The sequence below is a fragment of the Neophocaena asiaeorientalis genome, unplaced genomic scaffold (genome assembly GCF_003031525.2).
Source record: "Neophocaena asiaeorientalis asiaeorientalis breed wild unplaced genomic scaffold, Neophocaena_asiaeorientalis_V1.1 scaffold629, whole genome shotgun sequence".
NCBI lineage: Eukaryota > Metazoa > Chordata > Mammalia > Artiodactyla > Phocoenidae > Neophocaena > Neophocaena asiaeorientalis.
In genome coordinates, this window is record NW_020175468.1 from 7,792,023 (window position 1) to 7,797,093 (window position 5,071).

Genomic DNA, 5,071 nt, shown 5'->3' on the forward strand with positions numbered 1-5,071 from the left:
GGGGGGGAGATTTGTGTGGAAGAAAAGAGGATCCACACAAAAGGTTAACAAGGGGAATTCCCAGGTTGATTCCTATACACCAGGCCTGGAAAGCAAGCACCTGTGTAAAAGACACAATAGGCCCCAAATGTGCTAAGCCCCATGTCAGCAAACCAAAACTTAATACTTAAACCTAACTCTAGTTTCAGCCCCTCTCAGGAATGTGACCTTTAATCAGTCAATCTAGAATTTCCTGGCCAGCACTAGTGAGCTAATCTTCCCTCAGAGGTGACCCCGTCTTCCCCCAAAGGTGACTCTGCCTGAAATAATCCTTTCTTTTATTTATGACTTCCTTGTCTCACCCCTTTCTGCCTTTACAAACCTTCATTTTGGGGCTTCCCTGGTGGCACAGTGGTTAAGAATCCACAGGCCAATGCAGGGGACACATGTTCGATCCCTGGTCCAGGAAGATCCCACATGCCTCAGAGCAACAAACCCGTGCACTGAGCCTGCTCTCTAGGGCCGGTATGCCACAACTACTGAGCCCGCGTGCTGCAACTACTGAAGCTTGCGTGCCTAGAGCCCATGCTCTGCAACAAGAGAAGCCACCACAATGAGAATCCCACGTACCGCAATGAAGAGTTGCCTCCGCTCTCAGCAACTAGAGAAAGCCCGTGCGCAGCCAAAAAGCAAAACAAAAAAAACCCTTCATTTTGTACAGCTCCTCAGAAGCTCCTTTCTTTTTCCTAGATGGGATGTTACCCAGTTCATGAATTGTTATAATAAATAACAATAATAAAAATAATAAAAATAAATAAATAATAGAGCTAATTAGATCTTCAAGTTTTACTCAGTTGAATTTTGTTATTTAACACACCATATAAGAGACAATCAGGAAAATGGGTTCAATTGATTACCTGATGGGTTTGGGTCATCGGGAAAAAATATTGAATATGCCATAGGCCAAATTGATAAATCACACAGTTGAAAATTAAGAAAGATGCATCTTGAGCGTATGAGGAAAAAAGGAGAATATTAACACCTCAAATTGTGAAATTTATGTTACGGGAGTCAATCTGGTATAAATTAATTCTGCAGGGAACAATATTTACATAAGTCTGATTAAAATAAATTGATATTGACTTAATCAAAATATTTTTAAATTTATTTCTTGGCCGCACCATGCAGCATGTGGGATCTTAGTTCCCCGACCAGGGATCAAACTTGTGCCCCCTGCTTTGGAAGCATGGAGTCTTAACCACTGGACTGCCAGGGAAGCCCCCAAAATATTAATATTAAAATATTATTAAATTACTTTAACTAACCAATAATCAAGTGTTAAATTATTATTAACCTCTATTAGTAAGGTGTATAGAGTGAAAATGAGGAGGGATGTGGCTATGGATCTAAAATCTTCATCTACCAAACTGAGAGGACAATATATAAAATTGATGAATGAACTACTATTTTCATTAGTTCAGTATCAAACAACAGTGATGGAACATGTATCAGAAGAACCAGTTACAAGTTTTGATGAATGGGCCTGTTGAGGCACAATACTGCTTTCGTCTATTATTAAAAGAAAATTGTCTTAAAAAAACAATTTAAGGGCTGCCCTGGTGGCGCAGTGGTTGAGAGTCCGCCTGCCGATGCAGGGAACACCGGTTTGTGTCCTGGTGTGGGAAGATCCCACGTGCCGCGGAGCGGCTGGGCCCGTGAGCCATGGCCGCTGAGCCTGCGCTCCGCAACGGGAAAGGCCACAACAGTGAGAGGCCCGCGTAACATGGGGGTCCAGTGGTTAAGACTTTGTCTTCCACTGCAGGCGGTGTGTGTTTGATCCCTGGTCAGGGAGCTAAGATCCCACATGCCTCCGGGCCAAAAAACGAAAACATAAAACAGAAGTGATATTGTAACAAATTCGATAAAGACTTTAAAAATGGTCTACATTTTTAAAAACTTTTAAAAAATCTTTAAAAATAAATAGTTTAAAAAGAAAATATGTATACAATTATATTCACATCCCTGGACAAGAAGCAGACTTCTAAACTAGGCTTTCCAAATACAATAATAAAAGGGAAATGTTGATAAATATTCCAACATCAACATTTAAAATATCTGGGCAATAGAACTCATGAGTAAATTTAAAAACACAAGCCACAGATTGGGAGAATATATTTGCAACAAATATAAGAAATACATTATTGGTGTGTAGAATAAAACAAAAATGTTCTACTAAGCCTCAAGGTAAAAAAAACCCACAACACTAGAAAAATGGCAAAGAAGAGAAGTGGAAAATCAGCATAAGAGAAAAGCAAAACTTAAAAATAGACTTTAAAATAGAGTGAAGAGTCTCAATTTCACTGGTTAATAAAGAAATGGAGTTGGATCAAATTTCAAGTACCCACTATTAAAAACAAAACCCCCCAAATGGAGTCACTTATGCTAAACTCGACATCGTCAAACAGAGACTTAATTTAGTTTCAGCTCTCCCAGAAATGGAATCTTAAACAAATCAATCAGGAATTGCTCAATCAGCACTAGTTAGGTAACTGCCTGATAGACTCCTGCCACCCCATAAAGGGAAGTAACCCTGCAATAATCAATCTGATTTTTTGCCTTGTATAACTTACTAGTTCCCGCTCCCTTCTGTACATAAAAATCATGCATTTTACACAGCTCCTCGGAGCTCCTTTTGATATGCTAGATTGGATGCTACCTGATTCATGAATCGTTGAATAAAGCCAGTAAGATCTTTAAAAATTTACTCAGTTGAATTTTGATTTTTGAATACCACCAAATGGTTGACATTTAAAAAGTATGCCTGTACCAGGTGTTAAAAAAGGTGGAGAAACAAAAACTCACATTACTGGTGGTGTAAATGGGGAAAACATTTGTATTCTACTACAAGTTAATCATTAAAGGGATGTTAAATTATACATAATAGCCCATCTCTGGGAACCCTGCCTCCCAGGTAATGATCATTAAGCTAAAATATCTTTGTTTAGCTCACAGGAAACATCCTGACCAGGTCAACCTGTAAATGACTGCAGGAAGGAAGAAATTAACACATCTGCTCCTGAGGCGATGGAAACCAGGAAATGTTTGACTTTACTCCCTCACCTTTTAGCATAAAAGAAGCCTGAACTCAGGTAAGGTGATTCTTTGGGACATGGGTCCACCATGGTGAGTCCACCGTGGTAACTCCACCATCTTCTCCGTCTGCCGGCTTTCTGAATAAAGTCCCTATTCCTTGCCCCAACAAGTCATCTCTCAATTTATTGGCCTGTTATGCAGCGAGCAGAATGAGCTTGGACTCCGTAACAGTGGTAGTCCCGTTACAAATTGTTTTTCAAATGCTCCCTGTTGGTATAACCCAGTGGTTCCCCAAACTGACAACCCGGTGTTGGCAAAGCCCAGGGGCTACCACAAAGTCTCACCCCTCTCACCTTACTTTATCACAACCCAAACACTCAACCTCTAGCATCTTAAGCATACATTGCCTTTGCCCCAGCTTACCTGCCATGGTATTTTTTAGAAGTGCAGTGATTTAACCAGGTGTTTCCTGACTCTGAATTGTCGTCTATGTGTCTGCTGGGCTTAGAAGCCTAATATTTAAGCAAAATTTTAACAAAATCAGGTCTCTGCCCTACCCCTCCCTAATGCCACACCCTCCAATCATCCACTCAACACATGCTTATTGAGAACCTATTCTGTGCCTGGTGCTGTGCAGGGTCCTGGGAATAAAAGTGTGAGTCCAGATTTAATCTCTGACCTCAAATAGTGGAGGAAAATAAATGAAAGTCAAGGAAGAAATGAATAAAATGTTCAAAATTGTCACTCAGGACAAAAGAGTAAGTAAACAGGGTGCTGGGAGAAAGAATAAGTTTTGTAAGACACCTGAAATCGGACGGTGAAGAAGGGGTTCTGTGGGTGGGCAACTCTTGGCCTGACCTGGGGTGCAATAATGAGGTGTCTAGGGGACAGCTTGTGGAGGAGATGGACTGTCAAAGCCCCTGATATCCAGTTCTGCCCAGCTTTCCCACACGAGACAGCAGCAAACTCGGGTGAGGAACTTGGCAGGGCTTAAATCATAGAGGAGGTCCTCATAACGTACATTAAGGAGTTTGGATTTTGGACAGTCGAAAGCTCATGAAGAATTCTAAGCAAGGGAACTTAACATACGAATTGAATTTTAAAAAAATCATGCCTCTCAGGACTTCCCTGGTGGCACAGTGGTTAAGACTCTGCCCTCCCAGTGCAGGGGGCCCGGGTTCGATCCCTGGTCAGGGAACTAGATCCTGCATACATGCTGCAACTAAGAGTTCGCACACCACAGCTAAGGAGCTGGTGAGCCGCAACTAAGGAGCCCACCTGCTGCAACTAAGACCCAGCGCAACTAACTAAATAAATAAATTAAAATTTTTTAAATAAATAAATAAAAATAACCATGCCTCTCTCTTGCCTCTTAGCTTCCCTTTCACTGGCCCTTTGTTCTTCATTTTTCTTCTACCTTCATTTATTTATTCTTCCTCAAGACATTTTTCTCTGTGATGGGTCTTACTCATGTATTTTGGTGAATATATGTAAGCATTTCTGTAACTTCTGAGGCGATTTTCCCAGGATCCAGACTTGGAGCTTACTCTTTCCCAAAGGCCATATGTACCTTGTTGAACTTATTTTTTAATATGTACTCTGTTGAACTGGTCATTGGAGCCTCCTATAGTCTAGATATCCAGGTAGGGCTTGTAGTGGTTTTTTGTTTGTGTGAATAAACATTTTATTATGGAATAATTTTAGATTCATAGAAAAGTTGCAAAGATAATACAGAGAGTTTCCATATACACTTCATCCAGCTGCCTCTAATGTTAAGATCTTACATACCCAAGTACACTTGCCAAAAGAAATTCACATTGGTATGTTATTACTAACTAAATTTCAGACTTTATTTTGATTTCACCAGTTTTTCCACTAATGTCTTTTTTCAGACGTTATTTTTTTTTAGAGCAGTTCTAAGTTCCACACAAAATTGAAAGTAAGATACAGAGACTTCCCATAAACCCTCCCCATTATTCATGCCCCATTAGAGTGGTAC